The sequence below is a fragment of the Podarcis erhardii genome (assembly GCF_964252035.2).
Source record: "Podarcis erhardii genome assembly, chromosome: 1".
NCBI classification, from domain to species: domain Eukaryota; kingdom Metazoa; phylum Chordata; class Lepidosauria; order Squamata; family Lacertidae; genus Podarcis; species Podarcis erhardii.
The window spans coordinates 130147921-130159550 of NC_138497.1; the positions used below are offsets into that span (position 1 = coordinate 130147921).

The 11630-nt window shown below is 46.0% G+C and overlaps 1 protein-coding gene across 5 annotated transcripts in view; it reads right to left on the bottom strand.

Moving 5' to 3' along the window:
• RAPH1 (Ras association (RalGDS/AF-6) and pleckstrin homology domains 1) overlaps positions 1-7097 on the bottom strand; it is an 82964-nt gene extending 75867 nt beyond the window's left edge. For 4 of the 5 annotated variants that reach the window (XM_081856776.1, XM_081856775.1, XM_081856774.1 and 1 more), the window contains exon 1: positions 6844-7097. The gene's annotated coding sequence lies outside the window, so the exon portion shown is untranslated. The remainder of the gene's footprint in view (positions 1-6843) is intronic. The other variant, XM_081856777.1, reaches the window with a different exon arrangement.
• Positions 7098-11630: the final 4533 nt, after the last annotated feature.

The following is an 11630-nucleotide window of genomic DNA, read 5'->3' on the forward strand; positions in this document are numbered from 1 at the left end:
AGATCAAATGGTTTTAAGATACCAGTTGAAATGAAACAAACAACATCTTAAACAATAACACACTGATTATGGCATCAGCTTTTGTGGACCCCAGGCCACTTAATCAGATGCACTGAGTGTAATACAACCGTATTATGCATACATGTATATGGAAGGAAGTGGAGTTACAGGAGAAGTGAACTGTAAAAGTACAGTGACCAAAATGGCAGTTTAAAAAAATTAAGTAATGTACAAAACAATATAAAAAACAAGCAACATATCACATAGGGAGAGGAGCAGGTAAATGAACCCATGATAATGTGGTTGACATTATTAGACTCTGTAACAGTGCTGCCTGGGTAGATATGGGGACAAAGCTGGCATGTGGTTTTTTGCAGTGTCTGGTTCTTGCATTTATGGGTTTTTTTACCAGGCCTCCTATTGCTGGTTTGTAACTGTACTGGTCTATTACCCAAGGTCTGCAAGATAGGAGTGTCATAAGAACAAGCCATGGCAACATTTTCTGGGCCTCTACAAATGTAAACCAACCAATATGCCCCCCCAAAAAAACACACGCAGAGGAGTGTTTTGAAAATATGCCATGTGCAGAAATCAACAAGCATCCAAAATATTGTTCCCAAAGCATGATCCAATCACGTTCCTCTTTCTCAATAGGGAATAACCTTCCCGAAGATATTATCATAATTAATGATGGAGAGAATGGAAGATAAAATCTTTCCAGTTCTCAAATCAGGGATTTATCAAACTCCAGATATCCAGAGGAAATAGCAAAACTAACTATGGTCTAAAGGCAGGACAGATTAACAAAAAAATGAACAAACAAACAAAAACTAGGACTGAGTTTATACACAGCTGCTGATAAAAATGAGTAGTGAAAATAATCCAAAAGGTTTTCATTTAGCATTAAAAACGGTAAAATAAATGGTATGAGTTGGATGTGTCTGACCCTGAACCTGACACACCAATGGGCATTAAGTCCCTAAAACCAAATGGTGGTGTGCCTCTAGAATATTAAAAAGCAATAAAGTAAGCACAAATAATATCATTTAAGAGTGTTTTATACACAGGCACCCCCCCCCATTTGTGCATTAGCCCAACCCTCATTCCAGCCTCTTTGAGGTCGAAAAGGACTCATGTGTCAGTGGTTGCACATCAATCAAACGTGCACAGAATGGTTGCTGCCCATATTGGGGGGGGGGGGCAATGGAGGAGACAATGGAAAATAAACTATTTCCAGTTCTCAAATTAGGGATTTATCAAACTTTATCAGGTCTGGTGTCCGCCTGTTGTACAAATGTTCCAGGGAAGATTTGGTGCTGGAGGGAAGGAAAGAGAGAAAGGATATATGCTTGCCATATTTGCCTTATACAGATTCCAGTTACTAATCTTGTTCTTTGAGGAAGAATTGCCTCAACCTTGTTTGTAGGTACCTGTTGCTAGCTGGTTCCCTCACCTCCCTGCATCCCTGCTCCGAAGCTTAACTTCCTCTTGGTGGGGGGAGGGGACTTCTCATTGGGTCCCAGTTCAAAATAGGGAAAAGGTCCAAAATTTCTCAAAGAGGTGGCAGTGTACGGCAACCACACCTGCAGGGGAAACAGCAGCCACCAGGACAAGAGCTGCTGGTGCAGGTCAATGAGGAGTCTGGGTTCCAGCTGTGGCTGAAATAAAACACACTTCCTTTTTCAAAGTGGAGAGCAAGTAAACTAGGGAAAAGTGGTGCCAGAAGGCAATGCCTTGGAGAGTGGTGGAGGGAAGAGTTCCCAGCCAAGGAACAGCTGCAAGAGCGGCCTGGTTTTTACCAGCTCAGTGCCTCCTCCGCAACAGTAGTATACCTATGGGACCGCCTGTATGCCCCACAGAGGACCTTAAGGTCCATAAATAGTAACACCCTAGAGGTCCCGGGCCCTAAGGAAGTCAGATTAGCCTCAGCTAAGAGGCTAATCCTCAGCTAAGAGGCTAAGAGCCAGGGCCTTTTCAACACTGGATCTGGCCTGGTGGAACGCTCTGCCTCATGAGACCAGGGATCTGATTTCTTTCCACAGGGCCTGTAAGACAGAGTTGTTCTGCCTGGCCTTTGGCTTGGAATCAACTTGATCTCCTCCCCCTCTTTCCTTTTTCTTTCTGTGATGGAACTCCTATTTGGGGACTTCCCTGGCTTTTTTTCTGGCCCATGTAGGACCAGCCTGAATAGTTGGCCTTGGTGAAGACTTGACGTTTTCATCCCTTAAAAAGTTTTTGATTTGAGTTCCTACTGAAATGCGGCTGCATTTTAATGTTTTAATGTTGTATTTTAATCTTGTTTTTAAGTTGTATTTCAATCAATTGTTTTTATACCTGGTGTTAGCTGCCCTGAGCCCGGTCTTGGCTGGGGAGGGCAGGGTATAAATAAAATTTCTTCTTCTCCTTCTTCTTTCCTAAGTGTGGCCACCCCTTGGACTCACTGCTAGAGCTGATCCCAGTAATTGTGCATGCTATTTCTCTGCCAAGGGCAGTGGCGTAGCGTGGGTTGTCAGCACCCGGGGCAAGGCAAGTAATTTGCGCCCCCTAACCCGTGGATTTTATTTTATTTTTTTTATAATATTTTTATTGAGTTTATGAAATACAGAAAAAAAGAATAAAAGACAAATATAAGAAATAATATAGAGAAGTTACGAATTTCCATGATCTTTTTTTCAGCAAATCTAATGGACTTCTTCCTAACCCGCATCTTCCTAACCCTGCGTTCTCTGTGATACAAAACATCAGCAATTTGTTAACTTATTTCAAAACTTATTGTATCTTTCATTTTATCATGTTACCTAGTTTCCAAAGTGTTGTAACCCAAATCTTATACGTTTTAGCTTAAACATAATAAAGTTATTTCATTATTCCACCTCTGACTTCTTGTACCTTAATTTCCATTTCATTAATTTACAATTGCTGAAGCTAGAATTTCCTAAAAAGTGCATTTTTTAACATTCATACAACTTATAGTGTTTTTTCAAATAGTCTTTAAATTTTTCCCAGTCCTCCTCGATTGTTTCTTCTCTAACCCATGGATTTTAGCAGGGGGCAGAGAGCTGCAAGTGAGAGTGCGAGCGCGCCCCCCCAGAGGTTGCGCCCGGTGCGGCCGGCCCCCCTGCACCCCCCACGCTACGCCACTGGCCAAGGGCACTGCAAAAGCCATCCCCCTCACCACCACTTGGTGGGACTCTGCATAGCTATTTGCTATGGAATTGTTCCAGGTTTCCCTGAGCATAGTTTCACCTGTGATGCTGACCTGATAATACTACCCTTAAACATGCATCTTGTACCTAAAACATTCTAATAACAGTGGTACCCCTGGTTACGAACTTAATTCGTTCTGGAGGTCTGTTCTTAACCTGAAACCGTTCTTAACCTGAGGTACCACTTTAGCTAATGGGGCTTCCCGCTGCTGCCGTGCAGCCAGCGTGCGATTTCTGTTCTCATCCTGAGGTAAAGTTCTTAACCCGAGGTACTACTTCTGGGTTAGCGGAGTCTGTAACCTGAAGTGTTTGTAACCCAAGATGTTCGTAACTCGAGGTATCACTGTAAATGTATAACAACAGAGAAAGGGTTTTTTAAAACCCACATACAATAGAATTGCCATAACGTTTAAATGGATTAGTGTTTGATAAATTAACAAACAAGTGAAATCAACAAACGGATGCAACCTCATATGAATATTTTAGATTCCAGAAGAGATTACTGTATTTGCAGACTGATCCTCAATGTGTTCAATAGGAATTGCAGTTTACTCCAAGTCTGAATAAGATTACAATCCCAGTTGTGGTCTCCCTCAGCAATATTTCCTACTCACGTGCACTTTCCCCAAACTGTCTCCTTAAAATTGCTTGTTCCTGGAATACCATTGTATTCTGGAATGCAGTGCAACATACAGAGAAGGGCTACATACCAAGTGAGGCATGGCAAAACAACTAGATCTATATTCTGTACACATAACCGTAAGAGAAACTGGCACATTAACAGCCCACACTGTCAAATTTAGTCACTGGAGAAAGACACTGAGACGCTGGAATCTGATTCAGCATTTTTCCAGATCCTTACACTTCTCCGCCCCTTCACTTACAAGGGTTGCTTCAGTAAGCAGAGGGCTATAATTTAACAGGCTACACAAAAGTGGCAAAACTGTTCAAATATGTTATGTAACTGCATTTCTACACACATATTTGGTTTCAGGAAACTGAATCTTAGAGGAAGAAAGACAAGTTTCCCCCCCAAAAGAGTAACCATAAAAATTAATTTGAATTAAACCAGAGAAAACTATGATAAGCCAGCTAATAGTCTTTCAGATATAAAATATATTCATCTTGCACTACTTTAGTGTTATCATTAGAATGGAAGCTTCCACCTCTTGTAAAAGGCAGGACCCTTGTAAAATATCTGCTTCTGGAACACTTCAAAAGTCCAAAGACAACTTCTTCTTGTGTCATTGATACCTGCTATGCATCCATTATTTCTTTCACATCTCTGCAGCCTTATTTTTTTCTTGTTGTATATGTTTTCTTGGAACATGAATATATTCCCCACTACGATTCTTCTGTCTCCTTTACAGATTATCCCTTTCCACCTTTCAGTGCCACACTGTCCTTCCCTGAATTCACACGACTTCTGGGCTCTAAACTACATTTTTTATAAACCACCCAGAAGACTTTGGTTGATGGGAAATCTAGAAATCTACTGAGAGAACTTTCAGATACATCAGATGCATCACACCAAACTTGCCTTTGTTAACAACTGTGTGGGGTCTGGGGGTTTGTTTTTACAATCAAGCAGTATAGAATTTTTATGAGATAATGAAAATAAATGATAGATTTCTTACAACTGCTGGTATTATGCAGATCTGTAACAGTGCTAGTTCAAGCAGGCTCTTTCATTGCCATTTCTGCATTATCTTAAGTTTTGCTCCTTTTTGCACAAGAGGCCAGTATACATTATTGCAAAAATGGGAACAAACATTATCAAACAGTTTACAACAAAAAGCATTTCTCCTACTTCATCCTTCCCATTTCACCAATAATCCTCACCATGCACTAGAAACCTTTCCTCATCCAAATGGTAGCCACCAGCTGTGCTGCCAGGATTGATTCTTCAACACCATGCCAACCCCACTATTCTCTGTACAGCTATGCGAACACATTCTGAAAGGAAACATTTATTTCACGCCAATCCATGCTTGCAACCCCTTTGCCCTCAAGTTCTTAATTTGCGAGGCTTTTGCGAGAATTATTCCACACGGATTTGCATATCCTTGCAAGAGAGGCGCTATGTTGGTCTGCCAGCTCCACAGGGCGGAGTCCGCCCCCCCCCCCCCGCTGGCACTGCCTGAATGCCTCAGTCCTGAGCAAACCCTTCCTCTGACAGCCTCTAAGTCCGTTCTGAAAGCTCAGCTAAGTGCTATTGCTTTCGTATTTTTACGTTCAAATCTCTGCCTATTTGACAGCAATCCTCGGGAATGCCGCTGGGAGAGATTTCAGATTTGGGGGGGCGGGCGGGGGAGAGGGGAGCTAACCAGAGTACTAGACCAACCCCTCTCTCTCCAGCGCGCAGCCTGCGCTTAACAGATTCCAGAAGGAAGGAGGGGTGTAAGGGTGGAGGCTGGATCCACAAGCAGTTGGGTATAGCAACAGACAGAGAAGTGATGTACTGTAATGCTGTTTTCTGCTGCAAGCCCATCCCTCCCCTCTCACATGCAGGCTGGAGGAAAAGGGGACTGGCTCGCTGGGTTGCTTGCTCTGTGGAGACCTTTCCTGCATGCAGAAATGCGCTGTACATAAATACACCCAAGTCGTGCACTCCCCCCCCCAATAATTCAGAAAAGACCCTGCTGCACCCATTCTCCCAATGAAAACACACACACACACACACAGATATGCATATATAGCTATATAGATGTGGGTATAGATATATAGATATGGATATATAGCTATACAGATGTGGATATAGTGGATATAGATGTAGATATGGATATATAGCTATATAGGTGTGGATAGTGGATATAGATATGGATATATAGCTATATAGGTGTGGATATAGTGGATATAGACATGGATATATAGCTATATAGATGTGGATAGTGGATATAGATATGGATATATAGCTATATAGGTGTGGATATAGTGGATATAGACATGGATATATAGCTATATAGATGTGGATAGTGGATATAGATATGGATATATAGCTATATAGATGTGGATATATAGCTATATAGAAATATAGATGCGGCTACAGATATATAGATGTGGCTATAGATATAGATATGGATATAGATGCAGATAAATAGATATAGATGTGGATACAGATCTATAGATGTGGATACAGATCTAAGCTCATCCCGGGGGCTGGGTGGGGTGAGGCGGGGTGGGGTACATTTCGAAACATGAATCCCTCTCCCAACACTTACTTAGCTTTTTTGGGGGGTGGGGTGGGGGGAGAAGACATTCCTACCTCTGACCGCCCCCTCCCCACGCTGCGACCCGCAAGCAGGGACAATCAAAAAAAACGGGAGACCCTCCCCAGCGAGGGGAGGAAAAGCGCCTGGCGAAAAGGGGCGGCGGGGGGAGGGAAAGCGGGCGGCAAAGGCCGAAGTACTGGCGGCGGGGGGGGGGGCGTCTCTCTCCGGCCCCACCCCACCCCACCGCACCCCCCCCCCCTTACTCACATCCCACCCCGGGGTAAGGCTCCGCCGCCTCTGCTCCTGGGGGAGGAGGCGGCGGAAGAAGAGACCCCCCCCCGCCCAGTTTCCCTCACACCCACAACGCCGGGGGTGGGGAGGAGGTTTCGGGGGGGGGGGAGGGAAGGCAAGCGGGGCTCTCTCACCGTGGCGGCGGCTGTTGCTCTTGCTGGACACCCGGCGGCGGCGGCGGCGGCTCCTCCTTTTCCCTCAGCGCCCTGGCTGGGCTTGGCTGGCTCCTCCGCCCGCCCGCCCGCGGCAACCCCTCAAGCCAAGGCTGACGAGATTCCTTCCTTCCTCCGACGCCTCACAATCTTTCTCTCTCACACACATAAGCCGCCGCAGCCACCCCGCGAGCAGCTCCGCGCAGCCGGCCGGGCTCCGCCCCGCTTCTCCTCCTCCTCCTTCTCCCCTCAGTCCGCTCACTTCCGGCGCGCAGGCCTCGCCGCGCCTCGCCGCCTTTCTCCTCCTCCTCCTCCTCCTCCTCCTCCGGCGGCGGCGGCGGGAGCGGCAAGGAGAGATGCCTCTCGCCCGGCTCCGCTCCGACTGGGCCTCCCGCGCGAGGAGGAGGAGGAGGAGGAGACTAGCCTCGCCCTCCAAGCGCCCCTCCCGCCAATCCGCGGAACGAGAGCGCCTCTGAGCATGCGAAGAGTCATCGTCGTCGTCGTCCCCCCCCCCGCCCCTAGGAGCCAAACTCCGGGGTCCCTCCGGCCCCCCGCCAAAGAACAGTTTTGCAATAATAATAATAATAATAATAATAATAATAATAATAATAATAATAATAATAATAATAATTTATTATTTATACCCCGCCCATCTGGCTGAGTTTCCCCAGCCACTCTGGGCGGCTCCCAATCAGTATTAAAAACAATACAGCATTACATATTAAAAACATCCCTGAACAGGGCTGCCTTCAGATGTCTTCTGAACGTCAGGTAATTCTTTATCTCTTTGACATCTGGTGGGAGGGCGTTCCACAGGGCGGGCGCCACCACCGAGAAGGCCCTCTGTCTGGTTCCCTGTAGCCTCACTTCTCGCAATGAGGGAACCGCCAGAAGGCCCTCGGCGCTGGATCTCAGTGTCCAGGCTGAACGATGGGGGTGGAGATGCTCTTTCAGGTATACAGGACCGAGGCCGTTTAGGGCTTTAAAGGTCAGCACCAACACTTTGAATCGTGCTCGGAAACGTACTGGGAGCCAATGCAGATCTCTCAGGACCGGTGTTATGTGGTCCCGGCGGCCACTCCCAGTCACCAGTCTAGCTGCCGCATTCTGGATTAATTGCAGTTTCCGGGTCACCCTCAAAGGTAGCCCCACGTAGAGCGCATTGCAGTAGTCCAAGCAGGAGATAACTAGAGCATGCACCACTCTGGCGAGACAGTCCGCAGGCAGGGAGGTTCTTAGCCTGCGTACCAGGTGGAGCTGGTAGACAGCTGCCCTGGACACAGAGTTAATCTGCGCCTCCATGGACAGCTGTGAGTCCAAAATGACTCCCAGGCTGCGCACCTGGTCCTTCAGGGGCACAGTTACCCCATTCAGGACCAGGGAATCCTCCACACCTGCCCGCCTCCTGTCCCCCAAAAACAGTACTTCTGTCTTGTCAGGATTCAACCTCAATCTGTTAGCCGCCATCCAACCTCCAACCGCCTCCAGGCACTCACACAGGACCTTCACCGCCTTCACTGGTTCTGATTTAAAGGAGAGGTAGAGCTGGGTGTCATCTGCATACTGATGAACACCCAGTCCAAACCCCCTGATGATCTCTCCCAGCGGCTTCATATAGATATTAAAAAGCATGGGGGAGAGGACAGAACCCTGAGGCACCCCACAAGTGAGAGCCCAGGGGTCTGAACACTCACCCCCCCCCACCACCTTCTGGACACGGCCCAGGAGGAAGGAGCGGAACCACTGTATAACAGTGCCCCCAGCTCCCAGCCCCTCTAGACGGTCCAGAAGGATGTTATGGTCGATGGTGTCAAACGCCGCTGAGAGATCCAGCAGAACTAGGAAACAGCTCTCACCTTTGTCCCTAGCCCGCCGGAGATCATCAACCAGCGCGACCAAGGCAGTTTCAGTCCCATGGTGAGGCTTGAATCCCCATTGGAAGGGATCCAAATGATGCAAAACAACACTTGATGGGCCTTGCCATTCAAATGGCATCATGCGATGGGTTATGTGGGAAGGGGCTTAGCTACTGCCCCCCCTCCATAAAATAATAATAATAATAATAATAATAATAATAATAATAATAATAATATACCCCGGTTTCCAGAATATCTGCAGAGGAGGGCAGCCTAGAGGATGAAAGGTCTGGAAATCAAACTTTATGAGGAATAAGAAAAATTAAAAATTGTCCAGTAGCACCTTAGAGACCCAACTAAGTTTTTTCTTTTCTTTTTTATAATATTTATTAAAGTTTTCAAAAAATAATACAATATAAAATAATAACAAAAATACAAAAATAATAACAACTAAAAACACATAGGATTTCCATTTACTTATTTTCTTTTAACTTGTTTTCCAGACCTCCTCATACCTCCCTTTCTTATATTCCAATTCAAATTGTTAATTCAGCAAATCCTCACCAATTTTTTCTACTTATTTCTAAACCTTATTTTTCATATCTCTTAAGCATTACAGCTGGAAACCACCAACTAAGTTTTTTCTGGGTATAAGCTTTCGTGTGCATGCACACTTCTTCAGATACCAAATTATGAGGAAGCGTTGAGGAAGTTTGGTATTTTTAACTTGGATAATAATAATAATAATACCCCGCCCATCTGGCCGGGTTTCGCCAGTCACTCTGGGCGGCTTATAGCACATAAAAAATGATAAAACTTTGGTCGTTAAAAATTTCCCGATATAGAGTTGCCTTCAGATGTCTTCTAAAAGTCAGATAGTCTTGACCATGGGTAGGCAAACTAAGGCCTGGGGGCCGGATCTGACCCAATCACCTAAATCCGGCCCCCGGATGGTCCAGGAATTAGTGTGTTTTTACATGAATAGAATGTGTCCTTTTATTTAAAATGCATCTCTGGGTTATTTGTGGGGCCTGCCTGGTGTTTTTACATGAGTAGAATGTGTGCTTTTCTTTAAAATGCATCTCTCGGTTATTTGTGGGGAATAGGAATTCATTCATTTTTTCATTTCAAAATATAGTCCAGCCCCCACAAGGTCTGAGGGACAGTGGGCCGACGCCCTACTGGAAAATTTGCTGACCCCTGGTCTTGATGTCTTATGGAAGGGCATTCCATGGGCCGCCAATATTTTATTTAAATTGGTCATCAGTTTCGGTTGGGACCCAACCGAGGTTCTGGTCATGGAGTCGTCGGCTCGTCTGGTCTGACACCCCCCCAAAAAGGAATCCTTCTGCCCAATGTGGTTTTCCGACTCACAACCCTGAGATTTAAGATCATGCGCCTTGTGCTTGCCAGCTGAGCATGAAGAACAGTTCTTTGCACAAATACAGTGGTGCCTCGCAAGACGAAATTAATCCGGTCCGCGATTCTCTTCGTCTAGCGGTTTTTTCGTCTTGCGCACCAAGCCTATTGACAGCTTAGCGGATTAGCGCTATTAGCGGTTCAGCGGCTTTTAGCGGATCAGCTGATAAGTGGCTTAGGGCTTAGGAAAAGGGGGGGGGAGGGAAAAAACCCCGCAGGAACTCGCAAGACATTTTCGTCTTGCGAAGCAAGCCCATAGGGAAATTCGTTTTGCGAAGTGCCTCCAAAAGGGAAAACCCTTTCGTCTAGTGGGTTTTCCGTCTTGCAAGGCGTTCATCTTGCGGGGCACCACTGTATAAGATGGGTTGCCGGTAGGCCGAGGCGGTAATCTTCCGTAATGTGCCAGGCCAGAATTCGGTGCCCGCCAAGGATATCTTCTCCATTACAGATCTTCTCAATGTTGCACCCCCTTACCTTGGCACCCTGTGATGGGGGACCTTCCGCAACACCCTAAATATGTCGCTGCAGTCTTTTCAGAATATGTGGTGGTCTTGTAGTAAGGTTAAAGCTTACTGGGAAATGGTATACCGTAATACCTCTGCGAACGTCCGCCTCGTCTAGTGTCCACTTTGGCGAACGTACACAGCAAACCTGGAAGTGCCGGAACGGGTTACTTCTGGGTTTGCCGCTCGCACATGCACAGAAGCGCTAAATCACGCTTCGCACGTGTGCAGAAACACAAACTGCTCTGCAAAACAAGGTGCAACTGTACTATATAATGAATTGAAAAAGATGTTTAAAATAACGTTTGTAAAAATAACAACCCAGAACCCTTCCTTTTGGCAATTATAGTCATACCTTGAGTTGAATGTGCTTCGGGTTAAGCACGTTCGAGTTCCGCTCCACGGCAACCCGGAAGTAACGGAGCACGTTACTTCCAGGTTTCGCCGCTCGCGCATGCGCAGACGCTCAAAATGACGTCACACGCATGCGCGGAAGCGGCAAAACGCAACACGCGCACACGCAGGCGTGCCGTCGTGTCTTGTGTTCCATTCGGGATGCAAATGGGGCTCCAGAACAGATTCCGTTCGCATCCCGAGGTACCACTGTATAGAGACAGAACTACCCAAACTGATTTGTTCATCTACAGTGGTACCTCTGGTTACATACGTTTCAGGTTACAGACTCCGCTAACCCAGAAATAGTGCTTCAGGTTAAGAACTTTGCTTCAGGATGAGAACAGAAATCGTGCTCCGGCAGCGCGGCAGCAGCAGGAGGCCCCCATTAGCTAAAGTGGTGCTTCAGGTTAAGAACAGTTTCAGGTTAAGAACAGACTTCCGGAATGAATTAAGTACTTAACCCGAGGTACCACTGTACTTTAAATTTAATACCTTAATTTAATTTAATTTAAATTTAATTTAATTTTAATTTTAATTTTAATACCTTATTAAACTGCAGGTTATTATATTAATCCTGCCAATGTTCTTATCTATT